At 48.6% G+C, this 18,283-nt stretch overlaps 12 non-coding genes across 12 annotated transcripts; 10 read left to right on the top strand and 2 right to left on the bottom strand.

The window, feature by feature from the left end:
- The first annotated feature begins 1,143 nt into the window (after nucleotides 1–1,143).
- Nucleotides 1,144–1,216, top strand: trnak-cuu (transfer RNA lysine (anticodon CUU)). The gene has a single exon. It is a non-coding gene; the product is annotated as a tRNA-Lys (tRNA).
- A 529-nt stretch (nucleotides 1,217–1,745) lies between these two features.
- On the top strand, nucleotides 1,746–1,856 carry trnal-caa (transfer RNA leucine (anticodon CAA)). Its single transcript has 2 exons — nucleotides 1,746–1,783; nucleotides 1,811–1,856. It is a non-coding gene; the product is annotated as a tRNA-Leu (tRNA).
- A 718-nt stretch (nucleotides 1,857–2,574) lies between these two features.
- Nucleotides 2,575–2,647, top strand: trnak-cuu (transfer RNA lysine (anticodon CUU)). The gene has a single exon. It is a non-coding gene; the product is annotated as a tRNA-Lys (tRNA).
- A 529-nt stretch (nucleotides 2,648–3,176) lies between these two features.
- On the top strand, nucleotides 3,177–3,287 carry trnal-caa (transfer RNA leucine (anticodon CAA)). The gene is made up of 2 exons: nucleotides 3,177–3,214; nucleotides 3,242–3,287. It is a non-coding gene; the product is annotated as a tRNA-Leu (tRNA).
- Nucleotides 3,288–4,003: 716 nt separating this feature from the next.
- trnak-cuu (transfer RNA lysine (anticodon CUU)) lies at nucleotides 4,004–4,076 on the top strand. The gene has a single exon. It is a non-coding gene; the product is annotated as a tRNA-Lys (tRNA).
- Nucleotides 4,077–7,985: 3,909 nt separating this feature from the next.
- trnal-caa (transfer RNA leucine (anticodon CAA)) lies at nucleotides 7,986–8,096 on the top strand. The gene is made up of 2 exons: nucleotides 7,986–8,023; nucleotides 8,051–8,096. It is a non-coding gene; the product is annotated as a tRNA-Leu (tRNA).
- A 715-nt stretch (nucleotides 8,097–8,811) lies between these two features.
- Nucleotides 8,812–8,884, top strand: trnak-cuu (transfer RNA lysine (anticodon CUU)). The gene has a single exon. It is a non-coding gene; the product is annotated as a tRNA-Lys (tRNA).
- Nucleotides 8,885–9,413: 529 nt separating this feature from the next.
- trnal-caa (transfer RNA leucine (anticodon CAA)) lies at nucleotides 9,414–9,524 on the top strand. Its single transcript has 2 exons — nucleotides 9,414–9,451; nucleotides 9,479–9,524. It is a non-coding gene; the product is annotated as a tRNA-Leu (tRNA).
- A 716-nt stretch (nucleotides 9,525–10,240) lies between these two features.
- trnak-cuu (transfer RNA lysine (anticodon CUU)) lies at nucleotides 10,241–10,313 on the top strand. Its single transcript has one exon. It is a non-coding gene; the product is annotated as a tRNA-Lys (tRNA).
- Nucleotides 10,314–10,842: 529 nt separating this feature from the next.
- trnal-caa (transfer RNA leucine (anticodon CAA)) lies at nucleotides 10,843–10,953 on the top strand. The gene is made up of 2 exons: nucleotides 10,843–10,880; nucleotides 10,908–10,953. It is a non-coding gene; the product is annotated as a tRNA-Leu (tRNA).
- A 3,195-nt stretch (nucleotides 10,954–14,148) lies between these two features.
- On the bottom strand, nucleotides 14,149–14,220 carry trnaq-cug (transfer RNA glutamine (anticodon CUG)). The gene has a single exon. It is a non-coding gene; the product is annotated as a tRNA-Gln (tRNA).
- Nucleotides 14,221–14,661: 441 nt separating this feature from the next.
- On the bottom strand, nucleotides 14,662–14,734 carry trnav-cac (transfer RNA valine (anticodon CAC)). Its single transcript has one exon. It is a non-coding gene; the product is annotated as a tRNA-Val (tRNA).
- Between the last annotated feature and the right edge of the window lie 3,549 nt (nucleotides 14,735–18,283).

Here is an 18,283-nt window from a genome sequence, read left to right on the forward strand (position 1 = left end):
AGAGACGTGGTTGAAATCTCCTGTGATTGCAATGAATGCCTCAGGATGCTGGGTCTGTATCCTAGCAACGGCTTCATGGATGACATCACACGCCGTTACAGGTGCTGCCCTCGGTGGAATGTAAACAACGATGACGACTGTGTATGGGAACTCTCTGGGCGCATAGAACACACGGAAACCAACTGACAGCATCAAACCCTCTCCTTAAACCCTCTCCTTAATGGTCACATTGCGGGGGTTTACCCATCTCTGATTAAAGAAAAGTATAACACCCCCGCCTTTCCGCTTACCGCCGCTCGTACTCGGGTCACGATCCGCTCGTACGGCTGTGAAGTCGGGTATGTCCACACATGAGTCTGATGTGCTGTCGTTCAGCCAGGACTCAGACAGACAGATCAAACTGATCTCCTTATACAGCTGTTGGTTCCGCACAAGCGCCTCTAACTCATCACACTTGTTAGGCAGTGAGTTAGCGTTTCCCATGATCACCGAGGGCAGAAAAGGTTTGTACCTCCACCTCCTGTTGTGCCTCTTTGCCTTTAGTTTCGCTCCAGCTCTGCATTCACGGTACAGCTTTTTAAGCTCGGTCGGAATTGGATGTTTAATTCCGTGTCCAATCTTTGACAGTGCCAAAAGTTCTTCTCTTGTGTACACTGCTTTAGTAGTTGTGCATATTGTCAAAAAAATTAATTAAAACAAAATAGCAGATCAATAAAAACTAACTAAAAATGTTTAGATAGAAACAAAAAACGAAAAATGACCAATAATCATATAAACGATGAGAAAAATTGAGAGCTACACAGACTTGCTGCCGATAAGGTCGGCGCATAGCAACCGAAATGACTCATCCAGTGACATCACTCCCTGGCCAATCAGTTGCCTGCAGTCTGTAAATGTCACATTTTCGGCTGGACTCAACTCGACCCCGACCGAGTAGGTGCTAAAAATGTACCACCTTGTGCCAGGTGGTATTACCTCATGGAAAACCCTAACAGCTGAGTGGGATCCAGTCGAGTGGAGTAGGTAGAGGTTGAAAAGGGAGGAATGTGTTCCGATGTCATTCGAAATCTCTGAAAGTTGACTTTGGCTTTTTTTATCTCTTTTTTTTTTTTCTCGGAAGGCATGTTTTATAACTTGTGAATAGCCCGGCTAGCTCAGTCGGTAGAGCATGAGACTCTTAATCTCAGGGTCTTGGGTTTGAGCCCCACGTTGGGCGTAGCAGTTTTAATAATCAACAGATGTTTGATCCAGCACTTAAAGTCAAAGTTCAGCCCTGTCACCACCATCACAGCGTCCTCAGTGGTGCCTCTTTGAATGATCACAAACCTCCTGAAATGCACAATATGAATAAATAACATTCAAATTTTTGCAAGAGCATTACTTTGACCTTTCTTTGGGCTCATGTCATTTCTGTATTCCCCGTTTGCTCAAGTATGATCATTCACTTTAAAACAAAAGAAGGAAAATCTGAATAACAACCCATGGCCTCTGGCCCTCTCTTGCTTTCATTACTCATCCAGTGACATCACTCCCTGGCCAATCAGTGGCCTGCAGTCTGTAGACGTCACATTTTCGGCTGGACTCAACTCGAATCCCTGCCGTGTAGGTGCTAAAAATGTAGCTGCTACCAGCTGTTACTACCTCATGAAAAACCCTAAAACCTGAGTCGAATATAGTCAAGTAGAGTAGCGTTTTGCATTTTGGTTCACGTTTGTCATATTTTACACAGTCAGGGAAGTAGTGGTGTCAGGATGGCCGAGCGGTCTAAGGCGCCAGACTCAAGGCTTCATTCCTTCCTTAGCACAGGGACTTCTGGTCTCCAAAAGGAGGCGTGGGTTCAAATCCCACTCCTGACACTAATTTCTTGCTTGAATCTTACTTTCTTATTAGAAGACCTTGAAGAAAGCCATGTCAGGCCATGGTGAAAAAGGGCATTTATCTCTGAAGACGGGCCTTCAGTTCCTCCCATTAACATACACAATTCTGATGTGCAATGAGGCAGTTCTCCTGCTACATTAAGCTCTTTTCCACTCGTACTTACTCACAACCACCTCAATGTTGGCGGGGTCATTATAGAAAAATGGTCCAAAAGTCCTGTGATGTCACTTTTATTGGACAAAACATGACACAACAATTTAGGACATCAAGGTGAAGGTATACATGCTACTTGGTCTGTGTCTTTGCGTCTAGTAATCCACCTCATTGATGATCACAGAATACATCAAATCCAACTGTTGCTGTTGACGGGTTCTTGTTAAGGAGTGGCTTTCATGACTCATCCAGTGACATCACTCCCTGGCCAATCAGTTTCCTGCAGTGTGTAAATGTCACATTTTCGGCTGGACTCAACTCGACCCCGACCGAGTAGGTGCTAAAAATGTACCACCTTGTGCCAGGTGGTATTACCTCATGGAAAACCCTAACAGCTGAGTGGGATCCAGTCGAGTGGAGTAGGTAGAGGTTGAAAAGGGAGGAATGTGTTCCGATGTCATTCGAAATCTCTGAAAGTTGACTTTGGCTTTTTTTATCTCTTTTTTTTTTTTCTCGGAAGGCATGTTTTATAACTTGTGAATAGCCCGGCTAGCTCAGTCGGTAGAGCATGAGACTCTTAATCTCAGGGTCTTGGGTTTGAGCCCCACGTTGGGCGTAGCAGTTTTAATAATCAACAGATGTTTGATCCAGCACTTAAAGTCAAAGTTCAGCCCTGTCACCACCATCACAGCGTCCTCAGTGGTGCCTCTTTGAATGATCACAAACCTCCTGAAATGCACAATATGAATAAATAACATTCAAATTTTTGCAAGAGCATTACTTTGACCTTTCTTTGGGCTCATGTCATTTCTGTATTCCCCGTTTGCTCAAGTATGATCATTCACTTTAAAACAAAAGAAGGAAAATCTGAATAACAACCCATGGCCTCTGGCCCTCTCTTGCTTTCATTACTCATCCAGTGACATCACTCCCTGGCCAATCAGTGGCCTGCAGTCTGTAGACGTCACATTTTCGGCTGGACTCAACTCGAATCCCTGCCGTGTAGGTGCTAAAAATGTAGCTGCTACCAGCTGTTACTACCTCATGAAAAACCCTAAAACCTGAGTCGAATATAGTCAAGTAGAGTAGCGTTTTGCATTTTGGTTCACGTTTGTCATATTTTACACAGTCAGGGAAGTAGTGGTGTCAGGATGGCCGAGCGGTCTAAGGCGCCAGACTCAAGGCTTCATTCCTTCCTTAGCACAGGGACTTCTGGTCTCCAAAAGGAGGCGTGGGTTCAAATCCCACTCCTGACACTAATTTCTTGCTTGAATCTTACTTTCTTATTAGAAGACCTTGAAGAAAGCCATGTCAGGCCATGGTGAAAAAGGGCATTTATCTCTGAAGACGGGCCTTCAGTTCCTCCCATTAACATACACAATTCTGATGTGCAATGAGGCAGTTCTCCTGCTACATTAAGCTCTTTTCCACTCGTACTTACTCACAACCACCTCAATGTTGGCGGGGTCATTATAGAAAAATGGTCCAAAAGTCCTGTGATGTCACTTTTATTGGACAAAACATGACACAACAATTTAGGACATCAAGGTGAAGGTATACATGCTACTTGGTCTGTGTCTTTGCGTCTAGTAATCCACCTCATTGATGATCACAGAATACATCAAATCCAACTGTTGCTGTTGACGGGTTCTTGTTAAGGAGTGGCTTTCATGACTCATCCAGTGACATCACTCCCTGGCCAATCAGTTTCCTGCAGTGTGTAAATGTCACATTTTTGGCTGGACTCAACTCGACCCCGACCGAGTAGGTGCTAAAAATGTTCCACCTTGTGCCAGGTGGTATTACCTCATGGAAAACCCTAACAGCTGAGTGGGATCCAGTCGAGTGGAGTAGGTAGAGGTTGAAAAGGGAGGAATATGTTCCTAAGTCATTTGAAATCTCTGAAAGTTGACTTTGGCTTGTTTTATCTCTTTTTTTTTTCTCAGAAGGCATGTTTTATAATATGTGAATAGCCCGGCTAGCTCAGTCAGTAGAGCATGAGACTCTTAATCTCAGTGTTGTGGGTTTGAGCCCCACGTTGGGCGTAGCAGTTTTAATAACCAACAGATGTAGCAGTTTTAATAATCAACAGCTGTTTGATCCAGAACTTAAAGTCAAAGTTCAGCTCTGTTACCACCATCACAGCGTCCTCAGTGGTGCCTCTTTGAATGATCACAAATGTCCTGAAATGCACAATATGAGTAAAAAACATTCAAACTTGTGCAAGAGCATTACGTTTACCTTTCTTTGGGCTGATGTCATTTCTGTATTCCCCGTTTGCTCAAGTATGATCATTCACTTTAAAACATCCATCCATCCATCCATCCATCATCTTCCGCTGGTCTGGGGATCGGGTCGCGGGGGCAGCAGCTTGAGCAAAGAGACCCAGACGTCCCTGTCCCCGGCCACTTCCTCCAGCTCTTCTGGGGGGACCCCGAGGCGTTCCCAGGCCAGCCGAGAGACATAGTCTCTCCAACGTGTCCTGGGTCTTCCCCGGGGCCTCCTCCCAGTGGGACGGGCCCGGAACACCTCACCAGGGAGGCGTCCAGGAGGCATCCTAACCAGATGCCCGAGCCACCTCATCTGACTCCTCTCGATGCGGAGGAGCAGCGGTTCTACTCCGAGCCTCTCCCGGATGACCGAGCTTCTCACCCTATCTCTAAGGGAGAGCCCAGACACCCTGCGGAGGAAACTCATTTCGGCCGCTTGTATTCGCGATCTCGTTCTTTCGGTCACTACCCACAGCTCGTGACCATAGGTGAGGGTAGGAACATAGATTGACCGGTAAATCGAGAGCTTCGCCTTCTGGCTCAGCTCCTTCTTCACCACGACGGGCCGGTGCAGAGCCCGCATCACTGCAGACGCCGCACCGATCCGTCTGTCAATCTCCTGCTCCATTCGTCCCTCACTCGTGAACAAGACCCCGAGATACTTGAACTCCTCCACTTGGGGAAGGATCTCATTCCCGACCCGGAGAGGGCATTCCACCCTTTTCCTGTCGAAGACCATGGTCTCGGACTTGGAGGTGCTGATTCTCATCCCAGCCGCTTCACATTCTGCTGCGAACCGCTCCAGTGAGAGCTGAAGGTCACGGCCTGAGGACGCCAACAGAACCACATCGTCCGCAAAGAGCAGGGACCCGATTCTGAGATCTCCAAACCGGACCCCCTCAACGCCCTGGCTGCGCCTAGAAATTCTGTCCATAAAAATTAGGAACAGAATCGGTGACAAAGGGCAGCCCTGACGGAGTCCAACCCTCACAGGAAACATGTCCGACTTACTGCCGGCAATGCGGACCAAACTCTGACACCGGTCATACAGGGACCGAGAGCTGTCACCTTATCGTGGTGGGGGGGTTTGCGTGCCCCAATGAGTCTGGGAGCTATGTTGTCTGGGGCTTTAAGCCCCTGGTAGGGTCACCCATGGCAAACAGATCCTAGATGAGGGACCAGACAAAGAACAGCTCACAAAACCCCTATGATGAATGATATTTTTGGATACCGTGTTCCTTTGCCCGGGCGTGGGTTACCGGGGCCCCCCCCTGGAGCCAGGCCCAGGGGTGGGGCACGCTGGCGAGCGCCTGGTGGCCGGGTCTGTGCCCGTGGGGCTCGGTCGGGCACAGCCCGAAGAAACGGCACGGGTCCCCCTTCCCACGGGCTCACCACCCGTGGGAGGGGCCATGGGGGTCGGGTGCAGTGTGAGCTGGGCGGCAGCCGAAGGCGGGGACCTTGGCGGTCTGATCCTCGGCTACTGAAGCTGGCTCTTGGGACGTGGAACGTCACCTCTCTGCTGGGGAAGGAGCCTGAGCTGGTGCGCGAGGCTGAGCGGTTCCGGCTAGATATAGTTGGACTCACCTCGACACATGGCTTGGGCTCCGGAACCAGCCTCCTCGAGAGGGGTTGGACTCTCTTCCACTCTGGAGTTGCCCGTGGTGAGAGGCGTAGAGCAGGTGTGGGCATACTTATTGCCCCCCGGCTGTGCGCCTGTACATTGGGGTTCACCCCGGTAGACGAGAGGGTAGCCTCCCTCCGCCTTAGGGTGGGGGGACGGGTCCTGACTGTTGTTTGTGCTTATGCACCGAACGGCAGTTCAGAGTACCCACCCTTTTTGGAGTCCCTGGAGGAGGCACTGGAGAGTGCTCCCCCGGGAGACTCCCTCGTCCTGCTGGGAGACTTCAATGCTCACGTGGGCAATGACAGTGAGACCTGGAGGGGCGTGATTGGGAGGAACGGCCCCCCCGATCTGAATCAGAGTGGTGTTTTGTTGTTGGACTTCTGTGCTCGTCACGGACTGTCCATAACGAACACCATGTTCAGGCATAAGGGTGTCCATATGTGCACCTGGCACCAGGACACCCTAGGCCTCAGCTCGATGATCGACTTTGTGGTTGTATCGTCAGACTTGCGGCCGTATGTCTTGGACACTCGGGTGAAGAGAGGGGCGGAGCTGTCAACTGATCACCACCTGGTGGTGAGTTGGCTCCGCTGGTGGGGGAGGAAGCCGGTCAGACCTGGCAGGCCCAAACGTATTGTGAGGGTCTGTTGGGAACGGCTGGCGGAATCCCCTGTAAGGAGGAGTTTCAACTCTCACCTCCGGCAGAGCTTCAACCATGTCCCGAGGGAGGTGGGGGACATTGAGCCCGAATGGGACATGTTCCGTGCCTCCATTGTTGAGGCGGCCGACCGGAGCTGTGGCCGTAAGGTGGTTGGTGCCTGTCGTGGCGGCAATCCCCGAACCCGCTGGTGGACACCAGTGGTGAGGGAGGCCGTCAAGCTGAAGAAGGAGTCCTATCGGGCCTTTTTGGCCAGTGGGACTCTGGAAGCAGCTGATGGGTACCGACAGGCCAAGCGGAACGCAGCCTCGGCGGTTGCTGAGGCAAAAACTCGGGCTTGGGAAGAGTTCGGGGAGGCCATGGAGAACGACTTCCGGACGGCCTCGAGGAGATTCTGGTCCGCCATCCGGCGGCTCAGGGGGGGGAAGCGGTGCACCGTCAACACCGTGTATGGTGAGGGCGGGGCTCTGCTGACTTCTACAAGGGACGTCGTGAGTCGGTGGGGGGAATACTTTGAGGGCCTTCTCAATCCTACCGACACGCCTTCCGATGAGGAAGCAGAGTTGGGGAGCTCGGACGTGGGACCTCCCATCTCTGGGGCTGAGGTCGCCGAGGTGGTCAAAAAACTCCTCGGTGGCAAGGCCCCAGGGGTGGATGAGGTCCGTCCTGAGTTCCTCAAGGCTCTGGATGTTGTGGGGCTGTCTTGGTTGACACGCCTCTGCAGCATCGCGTGGACATCGGGGGCAGTGCCTCTGGACTGGCAGATTGGGGTGGTGGTCCCCCTCTTTAAAAAGGGGGACCGGAGGGTGTGTTCCAACTATAGGGGGATCACACTCCTCAGCCTCCCTGGTAAGGTCTATTCGGGGGTACTGGAGAGGAGGATCCGACGGATAGTCGAATCTCGGATTCAGGAGGTGCAGTGTGGTTTTCGTCCCGGCCGTGGAACAGTGGACCAGCTCTATACCCTCCGCAGGGTCCTGGAGGGTGTTTGGGAGTTCGCCCAACCGGTCTACATGTGTTTTGTGGACTTGGAGAAGGCGTTCGACCGTGTCCCTCGGGGACTCTTGTGGGGGGTGCTCCGGGAGTATGGAGTGCCGGACACTTTAAAACAAAAGAAGGAAAATCTGAATAACAACCCATGGCCTCTGGCCCTCTCTTGCTTTCATTACTCATCCAGTGACATCACTCCCTGGCCAATCAGTGGCCTGCAGTCTGTAGACGTCACATTTTCGGCTGGACTCAACTCGAATCCCTGCCGTGTAGGTGCTAAAAATGTAGCTGCTACCAGCTGTTACTACCTCATGGAAAACCCTAAAACCTGAGTCGAATATAGTCAAGTAGAGTAGCGTTTTGCATTTTGGTTCACGTTTGTCATATTTTACACAGTCAGGCAAGTAGTGGTGTCAGGATGGCCGAGCGGTCTAAGGCGCCAGACTCAAGGCTTCATTCCTTCCTTAGCACAGGGACTTCTGGTCTTTAAAAGGAGCCGTGGGTTCAAATCCCACTTCTGACACTAATTTCTTGCTTAAATCTTACTTGCTTATTAGAAGACCATGAAGAAAGCCATGTCAGGCCATGGTGAAAAAAGGCATTTATCTCTGAAGACAGGACTTCAGTTCCTCCCATTAACATACACAATTCTGATGTGCGATGAGGCAGTTCTCCTGCTACAATAAGCTCTTTTCCACTCGTACTTACTCACAACCACCTCAATGTGGGCAGGGTCATTATAGAAAAATGGTCCAAAAGTCCTGTGATGTCACTTTTATTGGACAAAACATGACACAACAATTTAGGACATCAAGGTGAAGGTATACCTGCTACTTGGTCTGTGTCTTTGCTTCTAGTAATCCACCTCGTTGATGATCACAGAATACATCAAATCCAGCTGTTGCTGTTGCCGGGTTCTTGTTAGGAGTGGCTTTCATGACTCATCCAGTGACATCACTCCCTGGCCAATCAGTTGCCTGCAGTCTGTAAATGTCACATTTTCGGCTGGACTCAACTCGACCCCGACCGAGTAGGTGCTAAAAATGTTCCACCTTGTGCCAGGTGGTATTACCTCATGGAAAACCCTAACAGCTGAGTGGGATCCAGTCGAGTGGAGTAGGTAGAGGTTGAAAAGGGAGGAATGTGTTCCGATGTCATTTGAAATCTCTGAAAGTTGACTTTGGCTTGTTTTATCTCTTCTTTTTTTTTCGGAAGGCATGTTTTGTAACATGTGAATAGCCCGGCTAGCTCAGTCGGTAGAGCATGAGACTCTTAATCTCAGGGTCGTGGGTTCGAGCCCCACGTTGGGCGTAGCAGTTTTAATAATCAACAGAAGTTTCATCCAGCACTTAAAGTCAAAGTTCAGCCCTGTTACCACCATCACAGCGTCCTCAGTGGTGCCTCTTTGAATGATCACAAACCTCCTGTAATGCACAATATGAATAAAAAACATTCAAACTTGCGCAAGAGCATTACATTTACCTTTCTTTGGGCTCATGTCATTTCTGTATTCCCTTTTTGCTCAAGTATGATCATTCACTTTAAAACAAAAGAAGGAAAATCTGAATAACAACCCATGGCCTCTGGCCCTCTCTTGCTTTCATTACTCATCCAGTGACATCACTCCCTGGCCAATCAGTGGCCTGCAGTCTGTAGACGTCACATTTTCGGCTGGACTCAACTCGAATCCCTGCCGTGTAGGTGCTAAAAATGTAGCTGCTACCAGCTGTTACTACCTCATGAAAAACCCTAAAACCTGAGTCGAATATAGTCAAGTAGAGTAGCGTTTTGCATTTTGGTTCACGTTTGTCATATTTTACACAGTCAGGGAAGTAGTGGTGTCAGGATGGCCGAGCGGTCTAAGGCGCCAGACTCAAGGCTTCATTCCTTCCTTAGCACAGGGACTTCTGGTCTCCAAAAGGAGGCGTGGGTTCAAATCCCACTCCTGACACTAATTTCTTGCTTGAATCTTACTTTCTTATTAGAAGACCTTGAAGAAAGCCATGTCAGGCCATGGTGAAAAAGGGCATTTATCTCTGAAGACGGGCCTTCAATTCCTCCCATTAACATACACAATTCATATGTGCGATGAGGCAGTTCTCCTGCTACATTAAGCTCTTTTCCACTCGTACTTACTCACAACCACCTCAATGTGGGTGGGGTCGTTATAGCAAGGAGGTCCAAAAGTCCTGTGATGTCACTTTTATTGGACAAAACATGACACAACAATTTAGGACATCAAGGCGAAGGTATACCTGCTACTTGGTCTGTGTCTTTGCGTCTAGTAATCCACCTCATTGATGATCACAGAATACATCAAATGTAACTGTTGCTGTTGCCGGGTTCTTGTTAAGGAGTGGCTTTCATGACTCATCCAGTGACATCACTCCCTGGCCAATCAGTTGCCTGCAGTCTGTAAATGTCACATTTTCGGCTGGACTCAACTCGACCCCGACCGAGTAGGTGCTCAAAATGTTCCACCTTGTGCCAGGTGGTATTACCTCATGGAAAACCCTAACAGCTGAGTGGGATCCAGTCGAGTGGAGTAGGTAGAGGTTGAAAAGGGAGGAATGTGTTCCGATGTCATTTGAAATCTCTGAAAGTTGACTTTGGCTTGTTTTATCTCTTCTTTTTTTTTCGGAAGGCATGTTTTGTAACATGTGAATAGCCCGGCTAGCTCAGTCGGTAGAGCATGAGACTCTTAATCTCAGGGTCGTGGGTTCGAGCCCCACGTTGGGCGTAGCAGTTTTAATAATCAACAGAAGTTTCATCCAGCACTTAAAGTCAAAGTTCAGCCCTGTTACCACCATCACAGCGTCCTCAGTGGTGCCTCTTTGAATGATCACAAACCTCCTGTAATGCACAATATGAATAAAAAACATTCAAACTTGCGCAAGAGCATTACATTTACCTTTCTTTGGGCTCATGTCATTTCTGTATTCCCTTTTTGCTCAAGTATGATCATTCACTTTAAAACAAAAGAAGGAAAATCTGAATAACAACCCATGGCCTCTGGCCCTCTCTTGCTTTCATTACTCATCCAGTGACATCACTCCCTGGCCAATCAGTGGCCTGCATTCTGTAGACGTCACATTTTCGGCTGGACTCAACTCGAATCCCTGCCGTGTAGGTGCTAAAAATGTAGCTGCTACCAGCTGTTACTACCTCATGAAAAACCCTAAAACCTGAGTCGAATATAGTCAAGTAGAGTAGCGTTTTGCATTTTGGTTCACGTTTGTCATATTTTACACAGTCAGGGAGGTAATGGTGTCAGGATGGCCGAGCGGTCTAAGGTGCCAGACTCAAGGCTTCATTCCTTCCTTAGCACAGGGACTTCTGGTCTCCAAAAGGAGGTGTGGGTTCAAATCCCACTCCTGACACTAATTTCTTGCTTAAATCTTACTTTCTTATTAGAAGACCTTGAAGAAAGCCATGTCAGGCCATGGTGAAAAAGGGCATTTATCTCTTAAGACGGGCCTTCAGTTCCTCCCATTAACATACACAATTCTGATGTGCAATGAGGCAGTTCTCCTGCTACATTAAGCTCTTTTCCACTCGTACTTACTCACAACCACCTCAATGTGGGTGGGGTCGTTATAGCAAGGAGGTCCAAAAGTCCTGTGATGTCACTTTTATTGGACAAAACATGACACAACAATTTAGGACATCAAGGCGAAGGTATACCTGCTACTTGGTCTGTGTCTTTACGTCTAGTAATCCACCTCGTTGATGATCACAGAATTCATCAAATCCAACTGTTGCTGTTGCCGGGTTCTTGTTAGGAGTGGCTTTCATGACTCATCCAGTGACATCACTCCCTGGCCAATCAGTTGCCTGCAGTCTGCAAATGTCACATTTTCGGCGGCACTGTAACACCATTCAAAGGATATCTGTTGGAACAGGGAAACACGAGTTAATGACCACAATAATATCACATATACATAAAGAGAGTAAAGTGAGGAAAGGTGTGACAGATGAGGCCCCCCAGCAGTCTAGGCCTATAGCAACTTAACTATGGGATGTTTCAGGATTACCTGAGACATCCCTATTTAAGGTAAACACAAGAAACTTGTGCTAACGAAAAAATAAATAAATAAAGGATTAGACTCAGTGAGTAATTCCCTATTCTCCCTATATACATCTGCTCCTCACACCACAACAACCATCTTTTTACAGCCACAAGCTACCTCAGCCTCTCACCAACTGCACACCAGTCACAGCGGGGTGGGGATGCAAACCCTGGTTCGGGTAGGGGGAGAAATAAAAGAGGTAAGATAAGCGGGAATGGGATTCAAATCCTGGTTCGGGTAGGGGGTAATGAAAGTATAGAAGGTGCCAGAGGTGGAGGCAGGACAAGACACACTAGCAGATTCAGCAGACAAACTCACCTAAACAGTCCTATAATCACTAAAAATACCAGCAAAAACAAAGCCATACAACTCACTCTCACCAACTGCACACCAGTCACAGCGGGGTGGGGATGCAAACCCTGGTTCGGGTAGGGGGTAATGAAAGCATAGAGGGTGCCAGAGGTGGAGGCAGAACAAGACACACTTGCAGACACACTATCAGATTCAACAGACCTAACTATAAGCTTTATAAAAAAGGAAAGTTTTAAGCCTGGTCTTAAAAGTGGAAAGGGTGTCTGCTTCCCGGACATTTACTGGCAGCTTATTCCACAAGAGAGGGGCCTGATAACTGAAGGCTCTGCCTCCCATTCTACTTTTAGAAACTCTGGGAACCTCAAGTAAACCTGCAGTTTGGGAACGAAGTGCTCTGTTAGGAAAATATCTTACAATGAGATCTTTAAGATATGATGGAGCTCGGTCATTAAGAGCTTTATATGTAAGGAGAAGAATCTTAAATTCTATTCTGAATTTAACAGGGAGCCAATGAAGAGAAGCTAAAACTGGAGAAATATGATCTCTCCTGTTAGTTCTCATCAAAACTCTGGCTGCAGCATTTTGGATCAACTGAAGGCTTTTCAGAGAATATATTGGATAGCCCAATAATAAAGAATTACAGTAATCCAATCCTGAAGTAACAAATGCATGGACTAATTTTTCTGCATCACTCTGAGACAAGATGTTCCTGATTTTAACAATATTACGAAGGTGAAAGAAGGCAGTCCTAGAAACCTGTTTTATATGCGAGTCAAATGATAAATTCTGGTCAAAAATAACTCCAAGGTTCCTCACTGTAGAACTAGAAGCCAAGGAAATACCATCTGGAGTAACTATATAGCTAGACAATTTCTCCCTGAAACGCTCAGGTCCAAACATAACGACTTCAGTTTTGTCTGAATTTAGAAGCAGACAGTTCTGAGTCATCCAGGTCTTTATGTCTTTAAGACATGCTTGTAGTCTGACCAACCTATTGGGTTAATCTGGTTTTATAGATAAGTACAGCTGAGTATCATCAGCATAGCAATGGAAATTTATGCCATGCTGTCTAATAATGTTACCTAATGGAAGCATGTATAAAGTGAAAAGAATCGGTCCAAGCACAGAACCCTGGGGAACTCCATGACTTACTCTGGTGTGTGAGGAAGATTCTTCATTTACAAGAACAAACTGAAATTTATCAGATAAATATGACTTAAACCAGCCTAATGCAGTTCCTTTAATCCCAATAACATGTTCAAGTCTGTGTAATAAGATACTGTGATCGACCGTATCAAATGCAGCACTGAGATCCAACAGGACAAGCACAGACACAAGTCCGCTATCAGAGGCTAAGAGGAGATTGGTAACTTTGGTAACTTTCAGCAGTGCAGTTTCTGTGCTATGATGCACTCTGAATCCTGACTGAAACTCTTCAAACAGATTATTTCTGTGTAAATGATCACAAAGCTGAGCTGCAACTATTTTTTCAAGAACTTTAGACATAAAAGGGAGATTGGATATAGGTCTATAATGAGCCAACACCTCTGAATCAAGAGTAGGTTTTTTAAGTAAAGGTTTAATTACAGCAACCTTAAAAGTCTGAGGTACATATCCTGTCAACAAAGACATATTGATCAAATCCAATATGGAAGTGTCAATTAATGGGAAAAACTCCTTGAACAGTCTGGTTGGGATTGGGTCTAAAACACAAGTTGATGGTTTAGAAGAGACTATTGCTGTTGTTAGTTCAGAGAGATCAACTGGGCAGAAGCCGTCTAAATACAAATCAGGTTCTAAAGATACTTCTAAAGCTGCTGTACTTGATGATACATCACTGATAATAGTGGGAAGGACTCCATCAATCTTCTCTCTGATAGAAACAATTTTATTAATAAAGAAGCTCATGAAATCATCACTGCTGAGAGTTAAAGGAATACCTGGCTCAGCAGAGCTCGGACTCTTAGTCAGACTGGCTACAGTGCTGAAAAGAAATCTGGGATTGTTCTTATTCTCTTCTATCAATGATGAATAATAAGCAGTTCTAGCTTTACGAAGGGCTTTCTTATACATTATTAAACTATCTTTCCAGACTAACTGAGACTCTTCTAAATTAGAGGAACGCCACTGTCTCTCCAGCTTTCTTGCAGTCTGCTTGCATCCATGACAGCACCCCTGACAGCACACACCTGAAGGTTCCACTGAGATTTGAACTCAGATCACTGGATTCAGAGTCCAGAGTGCTGACCTTTACACCATGGAACCCCTTCCACAGTCAATTTACGCTTTCAGTCATGCAAATGCTTGACAATGAAAGGGTTTCAGCAACCTGTTTTTTTTTGTGTAGATTTTTCATTGATACTCTTACAGTTTGTATTCTCAGCATTGGCACGACAGTCAAACAACACATTCTGTATCTTCACTGGTCAAAGGTTAGAATCCACCTGTCAAATAGAGGAACAGGGTTTGATTCCTTGACGGCAAGGTTGCCATTTTTGCTCAGCAGCTTGGGGTTCGCCAAAGTCCGTTTCACACTTTAGAATCAGAGAATCTTTTAAAAACCTTCAAAAATTGATTTTACACGTCAAGGATAGCAGATGAGGCTCCCCTCCTATCCATGATTATGAATATGTTGATGTTGCTATCAGTAACGTGCAGTCATACATCTTCAAACAAGGTTGAAATAAATAAAGGAGGAGCAAATAATGTTTCCGCCCAGTTTCGAACTGAGGACCTTTCGCGTGTGAAGCGAACGTGATAACCACTACACTACGGAAACTGGCACCATGTCTACTAACTATCGTTCCGGAAACCAAACAACGAGGTAAGTTTTCCCAAATTTTGTTGCTTGCGGAAAGAGATTGTGGAGTCGCTACAAACAGAGTCAGAAGTGGGATTGTAACACACTCCTCTGGGAGAGCATGGACAAATAGAAGCATCGCAAATGAATATGCAAGAAGAATCCAAAAAAGATTAAACTAGCAACACAGAGGTGAGACGTCACATACCACAGAGCCTCTCAGCTGGAATTGATCAATTGTGCACTCAGGTGTCACTTGACAACTGATTAGCCTACTCAACTCATCTTCTTTCCAGAAAGCATCCATGACAGCACCCATGACAGCAATAGAATTTAGTATATATAAGAGTATATAAATGAGTGTATATGAGTAGGGGCTATGTAAATGTGTAGGCATATTTAGACATAAGGGTTTATGTGGATGTGGGTGTATATGTGTATATATATATATATATATATATATATATATATATATATATATATACATTTATATATATATATATTTATATATGTATATATATATATATATATATATATATATATATATATATATATACATTTATATATATATATATTTATATATGTATATATATATATATATATATATATATATATATATATATATACCTCCCCGTGAGCTGTCACCTTATCGTGGTGGGGGGGTTTGCGTGCCCCAATGAGTCTGGGAGCTATGTTGTCTGGGGCTTTAAGCCCCTGGTAGGGTCACCCATGGCAAACAGATCCTAGATGAGGGACCAGACAAAGAACAACTCACAAAACCCCTATGATGAATGATGTTTTTGGATACCGTGTTCCTTTGCCCGGGCGTGGGTTACCGGGGCCCCCCCCTGGAGCCAGGCCCAGGGGTGGGGCACGCTGGCGAGCGCCTGGTGGCCGGGTCTGTGCCCGTGGGGCTCGGTCGGGCACAGCCCGAAGAAACGGCACGGGTCCCCCTTCCCACGGGCTCACCACCCGTGGGAGGGGCCATGGGGGTCGGGTGCAGTGTGAGCTGGGCGGCAGCCGAAGGCGGGGACCTTGGCGGTCTGATCCTCGGCTACTGAAGCTGGCTCTTGGGACGTGGAACGTCACCTCTCTGCTGGGGAAGGAGCCTGAGCTGGTGCGCGAGGCTGAGCGGTTCCGGCTAGATATAGTTGGACTCACCTCGACACATGGCTTGGGCTCCGGAACCAGCCTCCTCGAGAGGGGTTGGACTCTCTTCCACTCTGGAGTTGCCCGTGGTGAGAGGCGTAGAGCAGGTGTGGGCATACTTATTGCCCCCCGGCTGTGCGCCTGTACATTGGGGTTCACCCCGGTAGACGAGAGGGTAGCCTCCCTCCGCCTTAGGGTGGGGGGACGGGTCCTGACTGTTGTTTGTGCTTATGCACCGAACGGCAGTTCAGAGTACCCACCCTTTTTGGAGTCCCTGGAGGAGGCACTGGAGAGTGCTCCTCCGGGAGACTCCCTCGTCCTGCTGGGAGACTTCAATGCTCACGTGGGCAATGACAGTGAGACCTGGAGGGGCGTGATTGGGAGGAACGGCCCCCCCGATCTGAATCAGAGTGGTGTTTTGTTGTTGGACTTCTGTGCTCGTCACGGACTGTCTATAACGAACACCATGTTCAGGCATAAGGGTGTCCATATGTGCACCTGGCACCAGGACACCCTAGGCCTCAGCTCGATGATCGACTTTGTGGTTGTATCGTCAGACTTGCGGCCGTATGTCCTGGACACTCGGGTGAAGAGAGGGGCGGAGCTGTCAACTGATCACCACCTGGTGGTGAGTTGGCTCCGCTGGTGGGGGAGGAAGCCGGTCAGACCTGGCAGGCCCAAACGTATTGTGAGGGTCTGTTGGGAACGGCTGGCGGAATCCCCTGTAAGGAGGAGTTTCAACTCCCACCTCCGGCAGAGCTTCAACCATGTCCCGAGGGAGGTGGGGGACATTGAGCCCGAATGGGACATGTTCCGTGCCTCCATTGTTGAGGCGGCCGACCGGAGCTGTGGCCGTAAGGTGGTTGGTGCCTGTCGTGGCGGCAATCCCCGAACCCGCTGGTGGACACCAGTGGTGAGGGAGGCCGTCAAGCTGAAGAAGGAGTCCTATCGGGCCTTTTTGGCCAGTGGGACTCTGGAAGCAGCTGATGGGTACCGACAGGCCAAGCGGAACGCAGCCTCGGCGGTTGCTGAGGCAAAAACTCGGGCTTGGGAAGAGTTCGGGGAGGCCATGGAGAACGACTTCCGGACGGCCTCGAGGAGATTCTGGTCCGCCATCCGGCGGCTCAGGGGGGGGAAGCGGTGCACCGTCAACACCGTGTATGGTGAGGGCGGGGCTCTGCTGACTTCTACAAGGGACGTCGTGAGTCGGTGGGGGGAATACTTTGAGGGCCTTCTCAATCCTACCGACACGCCTTCCGATGAGGAAGCAGAGTTGGGGGGCTCGGACGTGGGACCTCCCATCTCTGGGGCAGAGGTCGCCGAGGTGGTCAAAAAACTCCTCGGTGGCAGGGCCCCAGGGGTGGATGAGGTCCGTCCTGAGTTCCTCAAGGCTCTGGATGTTGTGGGGCTGTCTTGGTTGACACGCCTCTGCAGAATCGCGTGGACATCGGGGGCAGTGCCTCTGGACTGGCAGATTGGGGTGGTGGTCCCCCTCTTTAAAAAGGGGGACCGGAGGGTGTGTTCCAACTATAGGGGGATCACACTCCTCAGCCTCCCTGGTAAGGTCTATTCGGGGGTACTGGAGAGGAGGATCCGACGGATAGTCGAATCTCGGATTCAGGAGGTGCAGTGTGGTTTTCGTCCCGGCCGTGGAACAGTGGACCAGCTCTATACCCTCCGCAGGGTCCTGGAGGGTGCATGGGAGTTCGCCCAACCGGTCTACATGTGTTTTGTGGACTTGGAGAAGGCGTTCGACCGTGTCCCTCGGGGGCTCTTGTGGGGGGTGCTCCGGGAGTATGGAGTGCCGGACTCTTTGATACAGGCTGTTCGGTCCCTGTATGACCGGTGTCAGAGTTTGGTCCGCATTGCCGGCAGTAAGTCGGACATGTTTCCTGTGAGGGTTGGACTCCGTCAGGGCTGCCCTTTGTCACCGATTCTGTTCCTAATTTTTATGGACAGAATTTCTAGGCGCAGCCAGGGCGTTGAGGGGGTCCGGTTTGGCGATCTCAGAATCGGGTCTCTGCTCTTTGCGGACGATGTGGTTCTGTTGGCGTCCTCAGGCCGTGACCTTCAGCTCTCACTGGAGCGGTTCGCAGCCGAATGTGAAGCGGCTGGGATGAGAATCAGCACCTCCAAATCCGAGACCATGGTCTTCGACAGGAAAAGGGTGGAATGCCCTCTCCGGGTCGGGAATGAGATCCTTCATCAAGTGGAGGAGTTCAAGTATCTCGGGGTCTTGTTCACGAGTGAGGGACGAATGGAGCAGGAGATTGACAGACGGATTGGTGCGGCGTCTGCAGTGATGCGGGCTCTGCACCGGCCCGTCGTGGTGAAGAAGGAGCTGAGCCAGAAGGCGAAGCTCTCGATTTACCGGTCAAT

Source organism: Odontesthes bonariensis, chromosome 8, assembly GCF_027942865.1.
Source record: "Odontesthes bonariensis isolate fOdoBon6 chromosome 8, fOdoBon6.hap1, whole genome shotgun sequence".
Lineage (NCBI taxonomy): Eukaryota > Metazoa > Chordata > Actinopteri > Atheriniformes > Atherinopsidae > Odontesthes > Odontesthes bonariensis.